This window comes from Rhinatrema bivittatum, chromosome 3 (assembly GCF_901001135.1).
Source record: "Rhinatrema bivittatum chromosome 3, aRhiBiv1.1, whole genome shotgun sequence".
NCBI classification, from domain to species: domain Eukaryota; kingdom Metazoa; phylum Chordata; class Amphibia; order Gymnophiona; family Rhinatrematidae; genus Rhinatrema; species Rhinatrema bivittatum.
This window is the reverse complement of record NC_042617.1, coordinates 278,362,547-278,386,002: the sequence shown is the minus strand read 5'-3', so window position 1 is coordinate 278,386,002 and position 23,456 is coordinate 278,362,547. Positions and strand designations below refer to the sequence as shown.

General features: G+C 52.5%; 1 protein-coding gene across 2 annotated transcripts in view; it reads left to right on the top strand.

The window, feature by feature from the left end:
* DGKA (diacylglycerol kinase alpha) overlaps nt 1–23,456 on the top strand; it is a 221,483-nt gene that overhangs the window by 190,752 nt on the left and 7,275 nt on the right. The gene's annotated exons all lie outside the window — the stretch shown is intronic.

The following is a 23,456-nucleotide window of genomic DNA, read 5'->3' as shown; positions in this document are numbered from 1 at the left end:
ACGAGACCACCAGATGTCTTGATCATTTTGGTTGCCCTTCTCTGTACCTTCTCCTTTTCATCTATATCTTTTTTGAGACAATGCAAACAAACTGTCTGCTCACTGTACTCAAGGTGCAGTCTCACCATGGAATGATTCAGAGGTACTATGATATTCTCCATTTTATTCACCATTCCCTTTCCTAATAATTCCTAACATTCTGTTTGTTTTTTTGACTGCCACAGCACACTGAGCCGATAATTTCAATGTATTGTCCACTATGAGGCCCAGATCTTTTTCCTGGGTGGTAACTCCTAAAAGAAAATGTATTCTTTATCTGCTAATTTTCATTCCTGTAGTACCATGGATCAGTCCAGGCCGAGGGTTGTTCCCCCCACCCCCCCCTTCCAGCAGATGGAGTCAGAGCAAAAACTGAGAGGGCGCTCTCTCATAAACTGGTGCGCCCTCTGTAAACCCTTCAGTATTAAGAATATCCAAGCAATAAAGAAAATACCTTGGATGGATCAATACAAATTGAATATCATGGATCAATACAAAATTGAATATCAACTGTAAACATGTCTAAGCAAAACTTGCAACCTGAACTCTTAATCAGTCCCAAACCGGTCCCGAAATAATTACACAGTCGAGCTGACAGATTATCCCAAAGAACCCCCAACAATCCTTAGGGTGGGTGTCTGGACTGATCCATGGTACTACAGGAAAAAAAATTAGCAGGTAAGGAATAATTTTCTTTTCCCTGTACGTACCAGGATCAGTCCAGACCGTGGGATGTACCAAAGCTTCCCTAAGTAGGTGGGCCACTGATAGCCCAACTTGAATGACCTGAGCCCCAAAAGAGCCCATGATCGGCTGAAGATTCAAGCGATAATGACGCGCAAATGTGTGCAACGACTTCCAGGTAGCCGCTCTGCAAATCTCCTGCGGAGAGTCCGCTCGGCTTTCTGCCCAGGAGGCTGCTTGAGCTCGGAGAGAATGAGGCTTTATACTGTCTGGCGGTGGACACCCCGCGCCAACATACGCCGTAGAAATTGATTCCTTTAGCCAGTGGGCAGTGGTGGTTTTAGAAGCCTTGTTTCCCTTCCTGGGACCACTCCAGAGGACAAAGAGGTGATCTGATAAACGGAAATCATTGGTAGCCTCCAGATAGCGAAGGAGGACGTGCTTGACATCGAGGCGTCTAAGGTCTCTGGAATCCTCGTCCTGGAAGGATGGCAGTTCCACCGACTAATTCAAATGAAAGGATGAGACCACCTTCGGTAGAAATGATGGTACGGTACACAAGGACACTCCCGAATCCGTGAAGCGTAGGTAAGGCTCTCTACATGACAAGGCTTGAAGCTCCGAGATTCTTCGAGCAGAACAGATAGACACGAGGAAAACTGTCTTGAGAGTGAGGTCCTTGAGGGTAGCTCTTTTCAGAGGTTCAAAAGGTGGCCCGACAATAATTCGGAAGACCAAATTCAAGCTCCACGAGGGGCATAAATTGCAGATCGGAGGCTTCACATGCTTTACTCCTCTCAAGAACCGGACCACGTCTGGGTGTGCTGAAAGGGTAGATCCATCCCGATGACCTGCACTCTAAGGGAATTGTAGGCTAATCCCATCTCCAGCCCTTGCTGTAAGAATGACAAAATCTGAGCTATGGTCGCCTGATGTGGAGAGAGCTGAGTGGACCGGCACCAAGACTCAAAGATTTTCCAAACCCAGACATAGGACATGGAGGTGGCGGTCTTCCTAACCTTGAAAAGAGTGGAGATAACCGCCTCTGGATACCCTCATCTCCTCAGCCAGCGTCGTTCAAAACCCAAGCTGCTAGACAGAAGCAATCTACCTGGTCGAAAAATACTGGCCCCTGCCATAGGAGATTCGGCAGATGCCCCAGACGAAGCGGGCCGTCCACCGCTAGGTTGATTAAGTCTGGAAACCACTGCCACTCTGGAGCCACTAGAATTACGGATCCCCCGTGACTCTCTATTCTTCGGAGCACCCTTCCCTCCAGAGACCATGGTGGGAACACATAGAGTAGGATGTCCTGCGGCCACGGGAGGACTAGGGCATTGACTCCCTCGGCACCGCGTTCCCTTCTGCAACTGAAGAAGCGCGGAGCCTTCGCGTTTCTTTGCGTGGCCATCAGATCCAGATGGGGAGTCCCCCATCGCGTGACGAGTAGTGAGACTGCCTCTTGAGACAGTTCCCACTCTCCGGGGTCTAAGCACTGGAGACTTACGAAGTCCGCTTGAACATTATCCATTCCTGCAATGTGAGACGCTGCCAGATGAGACAAGTGGAGTTCTGCCCACGGCATTAGCTTGTTTGTCTCACGAGCGACATGGAGACTTCGTGTCCCTCCCTGACAATTGATGTATGCCACTGTCGTCGTGTTGTCGGAGAGGATTCGGACTGCTCGGCCTTGGAATAGGGGAAGAAAGCGGATCAGTGCCAAATGAACCGCTCTTGTCTCCAGACGGTTGATGGGGCACGCTGCCTGAGCCTGGTGTCCATTGTCCCTGCGTCGATTGGTGGTGTACACTGCCCCCCAGCCGGCGAGGCTGGCATCTTTCGTAATGAATACCCACTACAGATCCTCCAGGTCCACCCCTCATAGCAAGTGATCTAGGTTGAGCCACCAGGCCAGGCTGTCCTTGGCTAGGGGTGGTATTGGCAGAAGATCTTGAAATTCTCGAGACACCGGCTTCCAGCGTGAGAGTAATGCTCTCTGCAATGGACGTATGTGGGCAAACGCCCAAGGCACTACATCTATAGTGGAGGCCATGGAGCCCAGCACCTGGAGATAGTCCCAAGCTGTGGGAAGTCTGAGGTCCCGAAAGGGCTCCACCTGAGTGAGGAGAGATTGGGCCCGATCCAAACAAAGAGAGACTGTGCCCACTTTGGTGTCAAAATGAGCTCCCAGAAAGTCGAGTGACTGTGATGGAGTGAGGCTGCTCTTGGCAAAATTGACGATCCAGCAGAGCGATTGGAGGAGTAATACTCTGTCCACCGAATGCTGGCACAGATCCCTGGACTTTGCCCGGATGAGCTAGTCATCCAAATAGGGATGGACCAGAATTCCTTCCCTCCGTAGGGCCGCCGCCGCCACCACTACCGTTACCTTGGTGAAGATGTGAGGAGCTCTCATCAGGCCGAATGGCAGGGCCTGGAACTGGAAATGCTGCCCCAAAATCTTGAAGCGAAGGAAGCGCTGATGCTCCTTCAGGATGGGGATATGAAGATAAGCCTCCGTCAAGTCCAAGGACGCAAGGAACTCTCCCTGGTGTGCCACGGCAATCACTGAGCGCAGGGTTTCCATCCTGAAGTGTGGTATCTTGAGAGTTCTGTTGACCGTTTTGAGATCCAGGACCAGTCGGAAGGAGCCTTCCTTCTTGGGGACTACGAAGTAGACGGAATAATGGCCGAACCCTTGTTCCGGTACCGGCATCGGGAGAATGGCACCCAAATCCAGGAGCCGATCCAGCATCTGTCGCACTGCGCATTGTTTCTTTAGTTCGCATGGGGAGAAGACAAACCTGTCTCTGAGAGGTCTAGCAAATTCTAAAGCGTAACTGTGCTGTAGAATATCCAAGACCCAGTCTGAGGTGATTTTGACCCACTCCTCGTAGAAGAGGGAAAGATGTCCTCCTATCCTGGGAACTGAAGAGTGGGCTGGGGTAGATTTAGCAGAAGCTCCTTGCACAGAGGAGTCCCGAGCTGGTCTCCGGCCTCAAAAGGAATGAGACCTGGACTGCGACCTCAAATAGGGAGTCCTGTGAGGCACTGGTCTACTCTGACGAAAATGTCATTGGCCTCTGAACCGGGTCCACGTAGGGTTGAAGGTTCTGGAGGTCCGAGGATGATCTTCTGGCAATTTATGCACCTTATTCTCTCCTAGCGATTTGATGATCTGGGCCATCTCGTCTCCAAATAGTAACTTACCCTTGAAGGGAAGTGAACCCAGCTGAGCCTTAAAGGAGGAATCCGCTGCCCAGTTTCTGAGCCAAAGGAGCCATCTAGCTGAGACCACTGAGACCATAGATCTTGCCAGGACACGAAGCAGATCATATATTACTAATAGATCTGAAATTGCATTTTTTAGTTATTTCAGAACCTTGGGGAATATATCATCTGGTCCGGGCTATTTGCTACTTTTCAGTTTGTCAATCTGGCCTACTGTATCTTCCGGGTTCACAGTTATTTGGTTCAATTCATCTCCTCAACATCCCCATTAGTAAACACCAACACAAAGAATTTGTTTAGTCTTTCCATGATGGCCTTATCTTCCCTAATTGCCCCTTTAACCCCTCAATCATCTAATGGTCCAACCGACTTCCTCACAGGCTTCCTGTTTTGGATATATTTTAAAAAGTTTTTATTATGAGGTTTTGCCTCTATGGCCAACTTCTTTTCAAATGAGCTCTTATCAATGTTTTACATTTAACTTGCCAATGATTATACTTTTTGCTATTTTCTTCAGATGGATTCTTCTTACAATTTTTAAAGGAAGTCCTTTTAGCTAAAATATCCTCTTTCATCTCACATTTTAACTATGACAGGAGCTGTTTGGCCTTCCTTCCATCTTTTGTAATGTGAAGAATACATTTGGACTGCATTTCTAAAATGGTATTTTTAAACAATGTCCCCGCGTGTTGTACACTCGTAACCTTTGAGTGTGCACCTTTCAGTTGTTTTATATTTCCCTCCTGTTATCAAAGTCTCCCTTTTGAAAGTTTAGATCTAGAGCTGTAGGTTTATTTATTTTTTTTATTTAGATTTATATTCCACTTTTCACACTTTTTTTTAAGCACTTCAAAGTGTATTTCCCTATCCCCAGAGGACTTACAATCTAAGTTTGTACCTGAGGCAATGGAGTGACTTGCCCTTGGTCTCCTGGTCTGTAGCCCACTGTTCTAACCACTAGGCTACTCCACTTCACTTACTTTCCCCTTCCTGTCATTAAGTCAAATTTGATCATGTTATTATCTCTATTGCCTAGCGGCCCCACCACCATTACCTCTCTCACCGAATCCTTTGTTCCGCTAAGAATTAGATCTAAAATGGCTCCCCCTCTCATCTGTTCCTGAACCAATTGCTCCATGAAGCAATCATTTATTTCCTAGCGTGTAGCAGATGGACTAAGGACCAATGGGTATAGTGTGCACTTGACTGCAGTTGCAGACTGAGTCAGACTTCAATCTGATGTCAGCACTACATGTACCCCTGCAGGAAGCTGTGCTCTTAGTATTTCTCCGTCTCCATAGCAGTTTGGGGCTCTACACACGCTTGCACAGTGTTAGAAAATCCAAACCCAAAGAAGAAAGAAAATTCCAAAATCTTACCTCTACAAGACGAGCCCCGATCTCCTGCAGTGATACCTAAGGGTCCCTCCCCCAGTCGAGAATTCCTGAGGTGATTTCCAAGATCCCTCAGAGGTAAGCCTCGGTCCGGCAGCCGGTTCCCGGCGTGGACATAGCCCCAGGAGGGAGCGGCTGAGAGGCAGCGGGTGCAAGACCGAGCGCGGCGGTGAAGGTATTTTCCCTCTCCCCCCGCAGCCAGAGACCGCCCGGCACGAGACCGGGGAGCGCCGAGACAAGGTAAGGTAGAAAACTTTCTTAAAGTCTCCGAGGCTCGGGGGCGCGCTGACGTCACCGGCGAGAATGGCCGCCTAACCGGAGCGCTCCCGGCTTTCCTTTTTGTAAACGCCAAAAACCCACCTTCTTGCCGCCTGAAAGTCCCTCTGGACCACCGCAGCTTGCAGACTTAGACGCCGGGATGGCAACCGCGAAGTCGGGCTGCGATATCACCCGCTTCATGTACGCGAAATCGGGGTCTGAAATCCGGGAGCCTGAAGCGCATGTGCCTGCGGGCCTCACTGCCGCAGAGGAGGCAGAGCACCCGGCGCCGGCAGCAATCTCGGACCTGCCGTCGCGGGCCGAGATGAGGGACTGGTTCATCGGCTTGCGTGCCGATATGAAACAGCATAAGGCTGACCTACTGCAGCATATGGAGGAGCTGAGGGATGATCTCGCGACGCTCGGACGCCGCGTGGACGAAGTAGAGACTAAGGTAGAGGGCCATGATGATGCGGTACATAAAATGGCCGACGAGCTCCGTATAAGCTTGAAGGAGCAGGCATCACTGGCTGACAAGGTAGAGGACCTTGAAAACCGGTCCCGCCGGAATAATTTGCGTATAAGAGGAGTGCCAGAAGAGGAGTGCTATGCCAATAGTGAGTCTGTAGTGGCAAAAATCTTTCAGTTCCTTCTGCATGAGGGGGAGACAGAGGGGGAACGGGCAGTGGATGGAGGCCCTGGCTTCCATATTGAGCGGGCACACCGGACCCTGGGCCCCAGGAGGTCCGAAAAACCCCGGGACATTTTAGTGTGCCTACAGTCCTTCAGGGAGAAAGAGCTGATATATGCCCGCACCCGGACACGACGCGATTGGACTTGGGAGGGCCACAAAATAAGCATTTTCAACGATCTCGCAGCTTCCACGCTGCGTAGACGTTTTGAATTTCGTCCCATAACCAGCACGCTGCGGGAACGGAACATTAGATATAGATGGACCTTCCCTTTTGGCCTACAGTTCGAATCCCAGGGGAAGACCTTCAGAGTCCGCGCCCTGGAAGAGGCGTCGGAGGTTTTTGCTCAGCTTCAATTGCCCTTGCCAGTGGTTGCCACAGCCGCAGCGCCACAGTCCTCCAGCTTGCCCAAGACGCCCCGTTGGCAACGGGTTGGCAACAAGCGCCGCCTGGAGCGCCAGGGGCGAACACCACCTGGGGGTCGTCTGGTGCCCACCACAGGCCCCACCGGATGAAGGACTGGCAGCTTTCTTATCTATCTTATTAGGTGTGAGAGTTTTGAATATTTTGACTCTGTTTAAAGTTTAGATGCTGTTTCATCTTAATTTGCGATGCATGGGTTTTGGCCGAACTTCTGTGAGGATTCATTATTACAAGGCCGGGGGGAGGCTCTTCTCGCGGGTTACTAAGACCCCCGGTGCAGGAGTTATCCCAATGAGGGATATATTGGGAATTGGGGGGAAGGGCGATGGGGGGTTTTCATCCATGTGCTCAGGGGATAGAGTTGGGGAGTTTTCACGTAAGGGGAAGGCCCGGAATGGCACTCGGGAGTTGTTTCAGCAGTGTGGTATACACCGATCTTTTCAGGTCATCTGATGGCTTTGAAAATATGGTCAATGAATGTGAAAGGCCTTAACACACCCTTGAAAAGGCAACACCTTCTTAGAGATTTAAAACGTCAACATGTTGATGTTGCTCTTGTCCAGGAGACTCACACTAGAAAACATCACGAACATTTATTGCGCTTTGCTGGTTATCCGCATGGTTATTTTGCCTCTAGTTCTCCTACTTCTAAATATGCAGGGGTGGGTATTCTGGTGGCACAGTCTGTTATTTTTGATTATCAGTCACACGTGGCCGACCCAGAGGGTCGCTATGTTCTCCTGAAACTCCGGCTGGATGGGCGCCTGTACACTATAGTGAGCGTCTATGCTCCTAATGTGGATCAGCATCTCTTTTTTGCTAAACTGGAAGATGTGCTGTCCACTTATGCTGAGGGATCGCTGATCTGGGGAGGAGATCACAATGTAGTGCGGAACCCCAGGGTGGACTCCTCCCATCCCAAAAAAGCGGGGAGCTGGAAAGCCACCTCCTCCTTGAAGACTTTAACGCAGGGGTGGAGCCTCATTGACATATGGCGGCAGAGAAATCCTACGTCTCGAACTTACACTTTTTATTCTCATCCTCATGGCACATACTCTCGCCTGGACTTTCTATTGGTGGACAAGGGGATTCAAAATCAGGTGCTGACCACCGGGATAGGGGACATTACATGGTCAGATCATGCTCCCGTGTGGCTCACTATTGGCCTGCTGGACCGTGAATCGGGGTGTAGATTTTGGCGCCTCCGGGACGAATTACTTCGGGACCCTGCACATAGTGAACAATTAACAGCCCATTTACGGGACTATTTGACTCTGAATAGGGGGACGGTACGGGACGCGGGGGTTTTCTGGGAGGGCTCTAAGGCGGTCATGAGAGGGCACTTGATTGCTCTCTCTTCCGCCTTGAAGAAACTAAGGGAGGCCAAGCGCATAGCCCTCTTGGCTGACATTGCCCAACTGACACGGGAACATTCCCAACGCCGGGCTCGGGACACGCTGGCCCGTCTCCGGCTTAAGCGTACAGAACTGCATTTACTAGATGCTGAGCAGATAACGCATGCTATGTTTCGGGCTAAGCAACGTTATTATGAGGGTAATAATAAAGCGGGACGGTTCTTAGCGAGACTACTTAAGCAGCGTACTTATTCGACCCTTATAGCCAAGATCAGGGATAAACAGGGCCCTATGCTGACAGCCACTAAAGATATACAACGCTGCTTTACTCAGTATTATACCCAGCTGTACGCTGCAGACCCTACTATTACTACAGCTCAGGTGGACCAATACTTAGCGACCACGTCCCTCCCCTCCTTGACTAAGTCCCAGCAAGCCTATTTAGACTCCCCCATTCAGGAAATGGAGATACAGGAGGCCATTCGGGATCTGAAAGCTGGTAAATCACCGGGTCTGGATGGCTTCTCCGGAGGTTATTATAAAAAGTTTAGTGCCCATTTAGTGGGTCCCCTGACTGACTATTTTAATGGACTGCGGGACGGAGCCTCACTACCCCTCCATACTAATGTGGCGGGCATAACGGTTCTCCCAAAACCCGGTCGGGACCCCACGCAATGCGGGTCATACCGTCCTATCTCATTGCTCAACGTCGATGTCAAGCTTCTGGCTAAAATATTGGCAGCCAGACTAAATACCATTCTCCCTTGCTTGGTACATAGTGACCAAGTAGGATTTATACCACGCAGGACGGCAGCAGACAATGTGCGTAAGGTGATAGATGCGATTTGGTGGGCCAAGGAAGCGAAAGTCCCCATGGTACTGATGGCCATTGATGCCGAGAAGGCCTTTGACTTGGTCCATTGGGACTTTTTGTTTGCAGTTTTGGAGAAAATGTCATTTGGCCCCGGATTCTTACGTTGGATCCAATGCCTCTATCAGACGCCGGGTGCCCGAATTAAGGTCAACGGGCAATATGGGGAGCTTTTTAAGGTAAACCGAGGGACACGCCAGGGTTGTCCTCTGTCTCCCTTACTGTTCGCACTGTATTTGGAGCCCCTGGCGACTAGAGTGCGCAGATCTGACTTCATTACAGGAGTGCCTATGAGGCCCAGCCCCATGAAAATCTCCCTCTTTGCAGACGACATCCTTCTCACCCTCACACGACCGTTGACTTCTATAGCTGGAGTAGCGGAAGAACTGCAGGCATTTAGTGAGGTATCGGGGCTCAAGGTTAACATGGACAAAACGGAATTATTAAATATTAACACGGACTCAGTGGTAATGGGAGAGTTGGCGCGCCTTTATCCCTTTCGGGTTTCCCATAAGGTGTTAAAGTATTTAGGTGTACACATTGGAGCGGATTTTCAGGAGCTTTTTCGCCTTAATTATACACCACTGCTGAAACGGATTGGCCAGGACCTCCACCTCTGGGATAGGGGACAATATTCATGGTTGGGGAGGGTGGCGATTATAAAAATGAATGTCATTCCTCGATTTTTGTATTTTTTCCAAACCATTCCCATCTACATTACTTCAGCGATTCTACGCTCATGGCAGAAAATACTCTTTGACTTTATCTGGCGGAGACGCCCCCCCAGGGTGTCACGGCGTCTATTGTTTCAGCCTCGAGATCGCGGGGGCCTTGGGGTCCCGAATTTAACATGGCTCTACGCGGCTGCCCAATTGAAGGCGATCCCTGATGCCCACAGTCGCCGTACTCCGAAGCAATGGGCCTCATTTGAAGAGCAGGTACTCGGGGGTATGCCACTGAATGATCTTATTTGGCAGCCGCGCTGTACCTGGCTGCCGACGGGTAAGCAGACGGGAGCCCTGACAACCATGTTACGTCTCTGGGATCGCTGGAAGATAAAATTGGTGGGAGATCGCTATTACTTTCATTCGACGGGACTCTATAACCATTTGCAGTTCCCAGCCGGTCGCCAACATGGGGTGTTCAGCGCTTGGCGGAGGAAGGGAATTACTCGCATTGAACACTTGCTTAAAGGCGAGACTTTGATGACATGGCCTGAATTGCAGGCTCTCTATCATTTACCCCCTACCGATTTCCTGGCGGGCAGTCAAATGCTCCATTTTCTTCGAGCACCTCGAATGAAGGACTCTATACCTAGGGGTAAATCTCAGTTTGAACATCTTTGTGCGGCGGTCGACAAAACTAAAGGGATGATATCCAAACTTTACTCCCTTCTGGCTGGGCACGATGAGAGACCTTTTCCCCATACGGTCGCCTGGGAACATGATCTGGGATTAACGTTAACTAAAAAGGATTGGTTCAATATTTACAACCAGGCCCGTCGGTGCTCTGTCTCCGCCCTCTACCAGGAGAATTGTTATAAAATGATAACCCGCTGGTACCTTACTCCTCATCTCTTACACCGACGGTATCCTCAGTTGGATGCTCAGTGTTGGCGGCTCTGCGGCCACCCAGGGACTTTCTTTCACATTTGGTGGCAATGCTCGAAGGTGGCGGACCTATGGACTGCAATCGCGACCTGGCTGGAAAGCATTTTGGGAGTCACTGGACTATATAGGGCTAGTTTTATGCTTCTACATCATCCACCCATACACCTACGAAAAAACCACATACTCTTGTGCCATCAAGTTTTTATTGCAACCAGATTGACAATTGCACAAGCCTGGAAACAAATTGAAGCGCCATCTTTGGTGAAGGTGCAACATAAAGTTCATCTGTCTTGTAAGCTGGCAGCGATCACGGCGGATCTCCATGCGGACATCTCCAAGTTCCAGGCTGTTTGGTCCCCTTATCTATATTGGGAACAACAACAAACTTTGCTTTCCCTGTACGTACCAGGATCAGTCCAGGACACCTGGGTTGTGACTCCGCACCAGTAGATGGAGACAGACTAAAACTTGTGGGCGGAGCCATATATGCCCCTGTGCCAGTCACAGCCCCTCAGTCTTACTCTGTCTCCAGTAGATGGTGCAGGTCCGGTCACAGCCCTGCCTGCCCTGGTTCTGGTACTCCGTCAGGGTCGGTTCTTTTTTTTTATTCTTTAGGCCAGTTTAGGCTACGGTGTTTTCTGTTTGGGTAATTTTCTAAATTGTCCCTTAGGTCCCTTTCGCCCTGCCTCCCAGGGGGGTTGTGAGGTTCTGAGGGGACCACCCCCCCCTGGTTGAGGCCGCTGCTAGGGTCGAGGACCCAGCTGGCCTAGTAGCAGCGTCAGGGGTGACACCGGGGAGCCCGGTTCACTCACCCCTGCTGGATTAGGGCTCCAGGACCGTGGACAGCGACAGGCGTTTTTGTTAAAAAAAAAAAAAAAAAAAAAAAAAAAAAGGTTTGTTTTTATTTTCTGTGCCGGCTCTCTCTTGCTTCGCGTCGCCGCTCGTGGGGGGGGCGCCGCCGACGGGGGGAGGCCGTTCGAATTTTTTTTGTTTAATTTCGTCGCTCCTGCTGCCCCGTTTTCGCGCCTCTTCGCCGGCATGCCTCGCAGCTCGGTCTGCCGGGCCTGTGGCTCGGCGCGCGAGTCTGTGCGCGGCCTGCATCCCGGGCGGAGAGGGGTCGTCTGGGGCGCCTCGGGGGGCTCGTTCGCGGCCCGCGCGATCGCCTCCGCGCGGGGGGGGGCGCCGTAGAAAAGCCCCAAGAGCTTTTCCCGCTTAGCGCGGGAGTGGCGGCCATTTTGGCCACGGGCCGCGAAATGGCGCGGGAAACGGCAGGGCCTTCGGCCTTGCCTCCCGCGCTTTCCCCGCAGCGGGTCGCGGTCGGAGGGGGTCCCTCGGGGGACACAGGGTCCCCGGGGAGTCCTGCTGATTTTTCCTCAGATTCGAGCTCGCTGTCGGAGGACCTTGCGCTTTTGTTGCGCAAGGTCCTGAAATACAAAAAAAGCAAACGCGGCCGGAGGGAGGCTCGCAGAGCTCCACCACAGAAGAGGTCCAGGAAGCCTTCGGGGGTCGCGGAGGGGCCCCAGGGCGCCTTGCGGGGGAAGCGGCCTCCACGTGGCGTCCCACAGGAGGCGGACACCGATTCCTCCCCCGAGGACGACGCTGATTCCCCTGAGGAGACCCAGAAGGGACCCGACGATGTGGGAGCGGACGGCTCCGCTACGTCCGGCGTCGCAAAAGGCTCACAGGCAGTGGAAGGAGACGATCCCAAAGTGGTCAGGCTCTTCCGTAGGGATGAATTGCCACCTCTAATTCCAGCCATTATGCAGGAACTGGGAATAAACCCCCCTCCGGCGGTGGTTCGTCAGGAAGCGAACATGGATCCGGTCCTGTTAGGCCTCACGGGTCCGGCAGTTGCTTTTCCGTTCCATTTTTCTTCAACGGACATCATGTTCCGTGAATGGGACACTCCGGAGTTAGGGCTGAAGGTCAGCAAGGCCATGGACAAGCTTTACCCGCTCCCGGAGGATGCGCTGGACCTTCTCAAGTTTCCCAAGGTGGATTCGGCGGTTTCGGCGGTAACGAAGAGATCTACTATCCCGGTTACGGGTGCGACAGCCCTTCGGGACCTTCAGGACAGGAAGCTGGAAGTACAGCTCAAGAAGATTTTTGAGGTTTCAGCGCTAGGAATTCGGGCCGCCATGTGTACGAATTTCGCTTTGAGAGCTGGCTTACGCTGGGCTCAGGTCCTTCAAGCCAATGCGGATCTTTCGGCAGACGAGGCAGCGCAAGCGGATAAGTTGGAAGCGGTAATAGCATATGGCGCAGATGCACTCCACGATCTGCTGCGCACTTCGTCTAGATCCATGGTGGCGTCTGTCTCGGCGCGCCGCCTCCTGTGGCTACGCAACTGGGCGGCGGATGGCTCTTCTAAGGCTCACCTCGGGGCGCTGCCATTCAAGGGTAAATTGCTGTTTGGCAAGGAATTAGATGACTTGATGGCTTCCCTGGGGGAAAATAGGGCTTTCAGGTTACCCGAAGATAGATCCAGGTCGCGGCCTTCCTTTTCAGCCAGGTCCCGCTTTCGTGGGCCCAGGAAGGCGCGACCTCAAAGGTCGTCGGGGCACTCGTTCAGATCTTCCTCATCCCGTACTCCACAGTGGCAGCAGCAGCAGTCCTTTCGTGGGAGGCGCTTTGGCAGACCAGGGGGTGCCCTGGCCATCACGGCGCCCAAATCTTCACAATGAAAGGGGGTCGGCCCTTCTCCCGCCGCAGCCTCAGCACGCCGTTCCCAACGTCGGGGCGCGGTTGCTGTCGTTTTACGAGAGATGGGCCAGAATAACGTCGGACCAGTGGGTCCTCACCGTGATAAGACACGGCTACGCGTTAGATTTTGCTCGCATTCCAGTGGACAAGTTCCTTGTGTCACCCTGCAAGGCTCCCGAGAAGAAGGCGGCGGTGCTAGACACCATCCGCCGCTTAGAGGACTTGGGAGCTATCTCCCCCGTCCCGGTCGGCCAACAAGGCGAAGGCCGTTACTCCATTTACTTCATCGTACCAAAGAAGGACGGCACGTCCCGGCCAATCCTGGATCTCAAAGGGGTGAACCGATGCCTTCGCGTTCCTCGCTTCAAAATGGAGACGATCCGGTCAGTCATCGCCGCGGTCCGGCCAGGCGAGTTCCTGGCCTCCCTGGACCTCACGGAGGCGTATCTTCACATAGGCATCCAGCCGTCGTTCCAACGCTTCCTCAGATTCTGCATTCTGGGTCGGCATTACCAGTTTCGGGCGCTCCCGTTTGGGCTCGCAACGGCCCCTCGTACTTTCACGAAGGTGATGGTCGTGGTGGCGGCGCAATTGCGCCGAGAAGGTCTCCAGGTCCATCCGTATCTGGACGATTGGTTGATTCGGGCGAAGTCCGAGGATCAGTGTCGGATGGCGGTGGCCAGGGTCCTCCATCTGTTGCAGTCCCTGGGATGGGTGGTCAACTTCAGCAAGAGTCACCTTACACCCACGCAGACCTTGGAATATCTGGGAGCTCTTTTCGACACGAAGCAGGGCAAGGTGTTTCTGTCGCTCGAACGGAGGGGCAAATTGCAAACTCAGGTACAACGCTTGTTGTCTCTCCGCCAGCCGCGGGTCTGCGACTACCTTACGGTCCTAGGGTCTATGGCTTCCACGCTGGCGCTGGTGCCATGGGCGTTCGCTCATCTGCGACCCTTACAGTCATCCTTGCTTTCCCGCTGGAAGCCGGTCTCGGAGGATTTCCACTTACCGCTTCCTCTAGCGGGACACGCGAGGTCCAGCCTGCGTTGGTGGCTAGACCCCAGTCATCTTTCCGCCGGAGTCTCTCTCCTGGTGCCCAGTTGGACAGTGGTGACCACGGATGCCAGCCTCTCTGGTTGGGGAGCGGTCTGCCTAGGGAGCTCAGTTCAAGGCCTATGGTCAGTGTCGCAAGCCCAGTGGTCTATCAATCGCCTAGAGACCAGAGCGGTCCGTCTGGCCCTGCAGGCTTTTCTACCATTGCTGCGGGGAAAGGCAGTCCGAGTGTTGTCGGACAATGCGACCACCGTGGCATACATCAACCGGCAGGGGGGGACCCGGAGCCCCCAGGTGGCAGAAGAAGCTCAGCGCTTGATGGCCTGGTCGGAGCTACATCTCAGCAACCTCGCAGCGTCTCACATTGCGGGAGTCGACAACGTGCAGGCGGACTATCTCAGCCGTCATCGTCTGGATCCCGGAGAGTGGGAGCTGGGGGACGAAGCGTTTCTTCTCATTTGCGAAACGTGGGGGGTGCCCCACATGGATCTGATGGCCACGTGGCACAACGCGAAGGCCCCGCGATTTTACAGTCGACGTCGAGAGCGGGGGGCAGAAGGCGTCGATGCGTTGGTGCTTCCCTGGCCGACGGATGTGCTGCTCTACGTGTTTCCCCCGTGGCCGATGATCGGCAAGATTCTACGGCGCATAGAGTTGCATCCGGCCAACGTGATCTTGGTGGCACCGGAGTGGCCTCGCCGGCCGTGGTTCGCAGACCTCGTACAACTGGCAGTAGCGGCCCCCCTTCGGTTCCAGGGAATGGTGGCCCTACTCCATCAGGGCCCCGTCTGTTTGGAGGAGGCGGATCACTTCTGTCTCGCGGCATGGCTTTTGAGAGGAATCGACTGAAGAGAAAAGGTTATTCAGATGCGGTGGTGGCCACGCTACTGCGTTCCAGGAAGCAATCAACGTCTTTGGCTTACGTCCGTGTCTGGGTAGTCTTTGAGGACTGGTGCGTGCAGCGAGGGGTGGACCCCACTTCGGCTTCCATCTCTGATGTTCTAGCGTTCCTCCAGGCGGGTCTGGCCAAAGGTCTGGCGTGCAGTTCCCTACGGGTCCAAGTGGCGGCGCTTGGGTGTTTGCGAGGTAAGTCTCTGGCGCTTCACCCGGATATTGCTCGTTTCCTTCGGGGGGCTAAGCACCTTCGCCCCCCGTTACGTCTTCCTTATCCGGCTTGGAACCTCAATTGGGTTCTCTCCGCTCTATGCACGGCGCCGTTTGAGCCCTTGAAACGCGCAACTCTTAAGGATCTCACTTTAAAAACGGCTTTCTTGGTGGCAATTGCCTCGGCACGGCGTGTTTCCGAGTTACAGGCCCTGTCCTGTAGGGAACCTTTCTTGCGTATCTCCGATTCGGGGGTTTCCTTACGGACGGTTCCTTCCTTTCTTCCGAAAGTGGTCTCGTCGTTCCACGTGAATCAATCGGTGGAGTTGCCCGCTTTTGCGTGCGGAGACTCCTCTGCTACCGAAGAGAGGGAGTTACGGAAGCTTGACGTGCGGAGATCCCTTCTCCGATATCTGGAGGTCACTAATCCGTTTCGGGTCACGGATCATCTGTTTGTCCTGTTCTCTGGACCAAAGAAAGGAGCTGCAGCGTCCCGAACAACTATCGCTCGTTGGCTCAAGGAGGCCATTAGTTCGGCATACTTGGTGCGGGGAAAACCTCTTCCCGTGGGGCTGCGAGCTCACTCGACTCGCTCTCAAGCAGCGTCTTGGGCGGAAGCTTCTCAGGTGTCGCCTCAAGAGATTTGCAGGGCGGCCACCTGGAAGTCGTTGCATACTTTTGTCCGGCATTACCGGCTGGATGTCCGGGCTACCGATTCTGGGGGTTTTGGAGAGAGGGTACTCCGAGCGGGACTCTCTGCTTCCCACCCTCAGTAGGTTGCTCTGGTACATCCCAGGTGTCCTGGACTGATCCTGGTACGTACAGGGAAAGGAAAATTAGTTTCTTACCTGATAATTTTCGTTCCTGTAGTACCAAGGATCAGTCCAGGATCCCGCCCGCAGTGCTGCGCTGAAGTAATGGAGAGTCCGCTCTGTGTTTTGATTTGCTCTGTTCCGCTTGTTCGCTCTCTCGGTTGGAGAGTCCGTTTTCAGAAGGGGTGTTTCTTTCCCCGTTAGTTAGCGGTATCTAGTTTTGTTTACTTCTCTGGTTGTGTTCTACTTTGACATTCCGTAAGACTGAGGGGCTGTGACTGGCACAGGGGCATATATGGCTCCGCCCACAAGTTTTAGTCTGTCTCCATCTACTGGTGCGGAGTCACAACCCAGGTGTCCTGGACTGATCCTTGGTACTACAGGAACGAAAATTATCAGGTAAGAAACTAATTTTCCTTTAACTTGGTTGGTAGCCTGAGCTACGTTCACTTTACTTGCCAATCCTCACCAGTTTTCCTTTTATTTTCTTTTTTCTTTCGGTGTTGCCACCCTTTATTGGACTGCTATTGCTTCTGGACCTAGCACCTTGTATTTTTCAGAGCACATGGATGTAGGGTGGGGGGGGGAAGAGTTCTTGGGGGGAGGGGGGGTAAGCGGCGCAGAACTTTTATCTTGTATGTTACGCTGTTGTGTTTTGTCATGCTGCATATCTTGTAATCTCTTGATAAACTAATAAAATTATTAGTAAAAAAAAAAAAAAAAAAGTCTCCGAGGCTCAGATAGCCGCACAGATCGCCCGTTGGCATCTGTCCCATCGGGTTGAGCAGCCCCGTCCAGGCTAGACCCCTATCCGGCTCGAGGGTCCTCCCATGTGGAGACCCTCTGGGGGGGGGGTCGCCATCTTACTTGTGTGGTCGCCAGCGCCATTTCCCCCCCTTGATTGCCGTACTGTCCACCTAACTGAGCCGGGCGCACATCGGCGAGCCGGGCGCATAACATTCTTGTGCGCACAGTGGCGCACGTATAGGAGCCGTGTGCACAGTGAAGCGAACAAGGTGCTGGGCGCATAGTGCCACGCTCGACAGCACTATGCGCACAAGTTCGGCTGCGCGCACAGCAGCACGTGCATCCCCGTAAGCGCACATACAGGCTTGCACGCACCCGGAGCGCATATCTAAGCCTCCCAGCGTGCGTATATAAACGCACAGATCCGGTTTGAATGCCCCTATGCGCACAAACCATGGCACCACCGGCCAAGAAAGCCAAAGCACAAGCCCTCTGCCCAGACTGCCACATAAGAGCTGCGCAGCATGAAGAGGCTACTGCCCTGTGCCTACAGTGCGAGACGGCTCTGGGATAACCAGGGCAAGGTCCCCCCGCCACCAGCCAGTACAGGAATCCAGATCCACTGACAGTACCCTGGACCTCTCTATCCCCAGCTCGGCCCCCCAGACGGGGCCCTCTGGGAATGCTGCTGGGTTCAATATAGACCCAGGAACCTTTTCCTGGGTGGAATTCTTTAAAGGTCTGCAAACCTTCGTCCAGGTGCAATTGGCGCCACCAATGACACAGCCACAGCCTCCACTAGAGGACCCAAACCTCCCAGGCTCTTACCTGCTAATTTTTGTTCCTGTAGTACCACAGATCAGTCTAGACTCCTGGGTTTTGCCTCCCCACCAGCAGATGGAGACTGAGAAGTTTTGACCGACTCTGCCCTATACCCTGAGGTGCCACCTACAGTCCATCAGTATTTAACTGTATCAAAGCAGAACAAGATAAACTATCATAACAAGTTAACGGCCATGCAAAAACCAGGGGAGAGAAACCTGTAACTGCAGTCAACCTGCTCACAAACCCTAAGACAAGCAGAACCCGTGAGCGTGTAAAAAAATATTTGGAAAATGAATCTGCAGAAAAATTTAAACCCTGAACAAGCGGACTCTTCATCACCCGAATACTGAAAATGGACGGGACTCTAGACTGATCCATGGTACTACAGGAATGAAAATTAGCAGGTAAGAACCAATTTTCTTTTCTCTGTACATACCCGGATCAGTCCAGACTCCTGGGATGTACCAGAGCTCTTCTAGTTAGGGTGGGACCCCGAAAGTCCCGCTCGGATCACAGCTTCACCAAACCCCCCAGTGCCTGGGGCCTGGACATCCAACCGGTAATGCCTCGCAAAGGTGTGCAAAGACTTCCATGCAACCGCTCTACAAATCTCTTGCAGTGAAACTTGTTGACATTCCGCCCACGATGTTGCCTGCGAATGGGTAGAATGTGCTCGTAGCCCGACCGGGAGCATCTGGCCTTGAAGCAGATATGCCGAACCAATAGCCTCCTTCAACCAGCGAGCAACCGTTGCCCTGGACGCTTTATGCCCTAGGTTGTGGACACTCCACAAAACAAAAAGATGGTCCGACATACAAAAACTATTAGTAATCGCCAAATAACGAAATAGAATGCGACGCATGTCCAGCTTCCTCAGGTCACTCGACTGGGGATCGGCACAATCCAAGTCAGTAAAGGAAGAGAGCTCTACCGATTGATTCAAATGAAATGATATAACTTTTGGGAGAAAGGATGGAACCTTTCGTAATGAAACTCTTGTATCCGTAATTCTCAAAAAGGGTTCCCTGCAGGATAACGTCTGAAGTTCCAACACCCAATGAGCTGAGGTAATAGCCACAAGGAAAACGTAAGATCTTTTAGCATCACCCTCTTCAGCGGTTCAAAAGGAGCCTCACACAGAGTCTTGAGAACCAGGATCAAGCTCCACAACGGACAAGGGTTCCTGACCGGCAGACGTAAATGTTTTGCTCCTCTGAGAAAACGTGCCACATCCAGATGCGCAGCCAACGCTGCTTCGCCAACTTTACCACGGAAGCAACCTAGAGCCACCACCTGTACCCGTAACGAGCTGCATGAAAGGCCCTTTGCAAGACCAACCTGTAAGAACGACAAAATATGCGAAACTGAGCCATCCCCTGATCAATACACCATGACTCAAAAATTCCCCAAACTCTGACATAGGCCAGAGAAGTAGAGGGTTTCCTAGACCGCAAGAGGGTAGCCACAACTGCCTCAGAGTAGCCCTTTCAAAAGCCATGCCACTAGACAAAAATGATCTGCCTCTTCTAAACAAACAGGCCCTTGATGAAGAAGGTTCGAGAGGTCTCATAGCCAGAGGGGGTCCTTCCACCACCAAATTGCCTAGATCCGCAAACCATGGATTCCTCAGCCATTCCGGAGCTACCAAAATCACCTCTGATGGGTGAGATTCTATGCGCCTCAGAACCTTTCCAATCAGAGGCCATGGAGGGAAAACGTACAGTAGAACATACTTTGGCCAGGTGAGAACCAGAGCATCCAGTGACGACTGAAGAAACGAGGAGCCTTGGCATTGCGAAATTTTGCCATTAGGTCTATGCCTGGTCTGGACCACCTGTCGCAGATAAGCTGGAACACCTCTGGAGAGAGCTCCCATTTCCCGGGATTGAGGCAGTTGCGACTGAGAAAGTTGGCCTGAACATTGTTGACCCTGGTGATGTGAGAGGCTGCAATGCTGACTAAATGCTTTTCTGCCCAGATTATCAACTGTCGCGCTTCGCTCGTCACCAGTCAATTCTTGGTTCCTCCTTGCCGATTGATATAAGCCACTGTGGTCGCATTGTCGGACAGAATCCTGACCGACTTCCCTTGCAGCCTCGGTCGAAGGGCCTGCAGAGTTAATTTCACCGCTCTGGTCTCCAGACAATTGATCGACCACTCGCCCTGTACCGACGTCTCCTGACGCACCGCTCCCCAGCCGGAGAAACTAGCATCCGTGGTGACCACTGTCCAATTGGGAACCTCCAGGGATACCCTGCAGCTCAAGTTGATTGAGTTGAGCCACCAATCTAGACTGGAACAAGCAGAGTCTGTAAGAGGCAGAGGAAGATGAAATTGCTCCGACACCGGGTTCCAACGGGAAAGCAATGCTGACTGCAGAGGTCTCATATGAGCCATCGATCCAAGGACCCACAAATAATCCCAGACTCTGGGAGGATGCTTAGACAACAAATCCAAGGACCCACAAATAATCCCAGACTCTGGGAGGATGCTTGGACAACAAATCCTGAACCTGTTCCTGCAGCTTGGCGATGCTGTCCCCAGTTAGAAAGACTCTGCCTTGCCATGTGTCGAACTGTGCCCACAGAAATTCCAAGAACTGAGAAGGAATCAGGTGACTCTTAGCAAAGTTCATCACTCATCCGAGTGATTCCAATAGCTGAAGAACCCGATGAACCGCCGAGCGGCAAAGCAACTCCGACTTCGCCCAAATCAGCCAATCGTCCAGATACTGGTGAACGAAGAAACCTTCCTTCCGGAGCTGTGCCGCCACCACAATAATCACTTTGGTAAAAGTCCTGGGCGCTGTAGCCAGGCCAAATGGCAGTGCATGAAACTGAAAATGGTCTCCTAGGTTGGTGAACCTAAGGAATTTCTGGTGGTCAGACCGGATGCCGATGTGCAGGTACGCTTCTGTGAGTACTAGAGACGCCAAGAACTCGCCTTTGCATACCGACGCAATGACAGATCTCAAGAGTTTCCATGCAAAATCGTGGAATCCGAAGGCATCTGTATACTCTTTTTAAGTCGAGAATGGGTCGGAAGGTGCCCTCCTTCTTTGGCACCACGAAGTAAATGGAGTAACGGCCCTTCTGCTGTTCCATGAGAGGAACCTTTACAATTGTCCCAAGTTCGAGGATACGCTGCATTGTGTCCCATACCGCCCGGTGTTTCTCGTCGTACAAACATGGGGAGATGAGAAAACGATCTCTGAGGCACCAAGCAAAATCTAACTCATAACTGTGCTTTATCACCTTGAGGACCCACTAGTTGGAAGTCAGAGTGGCCCATTACTCATAAAACCGAGACAGTCTGTCTCCCACCACTGGAGCAGAGGAATGGACCGGCCTCACATCATTGGGAGGACTTGACTCCACCGGAGAACTGCTGAACTCCTGGTCTGCCGAAGCGCCGGCCTCGAAAGGACTGGGACCAGGACTGTTGTCTTCCAGATGGCTGTCGAAAGGAAGATCCAGAAGACCGGGATGAACGGAATCTCCGATTTCTCCGTAGGTGCAAACGAGACGGAAACGAGCCCCTCGTCCTATCCTCAGGTAGACTATGTACCTTGTTCTCACCCAAGGATTGAATCATGTCCTCCAGGTCTTTTCCAAAAAGTAGCTTTCCCTTATAGGGCAAAGAGCCCAATTGAGCTTTGGAGGAAATATCCGCTGACCAATTTCACAACCAGAGAAGCCTGTGGGCAGAGACCACTGAAACCATTGATCTGGCTGAAGTACACAAAAAGTCATAAAGGGCATCTGCACTTCCAGACTTCCCGCATGCACCACTTCCAGACTTCCCGCATGCACCGCTTCCTCAGCAGTTAAGGCAGTGCTATTTTGCAGCTGCTGGATCCAGCAAAGACCTGCCCTTAAGGAGAAACTACTACACATGGCAGCTTGGACACCAAGCACCGACACCTCAAATATCTTTTTGAGTTGCACCTCCAGCTTTCGATCCTGGAAATCTTTTGAGCGCCGTTGCCCCCATCACAGGGATAGTGGTCTTTTTTGTGACTGCCGATACCACCGCATCCACCTTAGGGACGCGGAGAAGATCTAAGGTCTCTTCTGGTAAGGGATACAACTTGTCCATTGCCTTACTGACCTTCAAGCCCAGATCAGGAGTATCCCATTCCCAGAACAACAAGTCCGTAACAGAGAGATGAAAAGAGAAGGACTTGGTTGGACCCCGCAGGCCCACCATGACAGGATCCACGGAATCCACCCGAGAATCCTCCTGAGGGGTCTCAATACCCAATACTTCAAGGATGGCAGGAATTAATGGACCCAACTCATCCCTGCGGAACAATCCCTCAACAATTTGAGGACCTTCGTGAATTAGAGGTAGATCCTGGTCCTCCTCCAGATGTTTTCCCTGATGAGACGCCCTGCTAGGCTCCTGAGCGCCCTGCTCCAAGTCTTCGGAGGATGAATCATCTCACGGAGAGGGGGATAAGGTCCAAAGCGGTCTTTTAGCCTTCTGATCCTCCCCCCCCCCCCTCTGCCGCAGGCTGGGACCTTTTGACCCCATGCCTTCCTGGGCCCCTGGGTTGAACGTACTTTGGGGCCCTCTCCTGAGAGCCTCCAAGCTGGTCTTATGCAGCAATAAAACAAAATCTGATGAGAAAGAAGAGGAGGGAGGAGTCTGATGCCCCTTCTGGGCTTTCCTCCGTCAGCCCAAGCAATTTGTTTGCCGGACAGCCCCCCTCGGGGGCCATAGGCTGCAGGGAAAGAGGAGGAGGGGGAAATCCCTCCCCTCTCCGTGGTTTGCGCTGCCGTGCGAAATGTGGCCAAAATGGCCTCCGTTCCCGCGCTCAGCGGGAATGGGTCTGCCGGCTGAGGCCGCAAACACCCAGACGACATGGAGCCCCTTCGCGGCCGAGGCACGCCTACCCCGATGGCCACCGATGTGCCTTCCCCTCCGGGAAGGCAGGCAGAACATAGCCCGTCGTGCGAAAGCCGCGCAAATGCGTGTCTCCACAAGCCTGGCAGGCCTCACCGTGAGGCATCGCAAAGCAGCTGAAGAAAAAAATAAACTTTTTTTTTTCCTTTCGGCGGCAGAGAATAGGCGCCTAAGTTCGCAGCAGCGCTCTTACTTCCACTCCAGAAGGAAAACAGGTCCTGTCTGCCCTGGGGTGAGTGAGCCGGGCTCTTCAGTATCACCCCCAACTAGGGACCGTGCTGGAAAGCAGGGTTCTCAATCCCTATGCAGCGGAGCCTCAATACCAGGGGGAATGGTCCCCTCAGGATTTGCTGAATCCCTGAGAGGCTGAATGTAAGTGCTCCTGCCGGCTGACGAAAGGCCTCCCTTTTATTTTTTAAAGAAACACTACCACTACCACTAAAAGCTTTTAAGTCAAATTCCTGTCAAAATTCCTTATGTCTTTTTTTTTTTTTTTCCAACTAGCTACAGACTGTAGGATTTTGCACCTCCACCATCTACTGGAGACAGAGAAATACTGACGGGACTGTAGGTGGCACCTCAGGGTATAGGGCAGAGTCAGTCAAAACTTCTCTGTCTCTATCTACTGGTGGGGAGGCAAAACCCAGGAGTCTGGACTGATACGGGTACGTACAGGGAACTCCCATTATTACTGTTCTGCCAAATTTGTTAGCTTCTTAATTTCTCTTACCATTTCATTGTCTATCT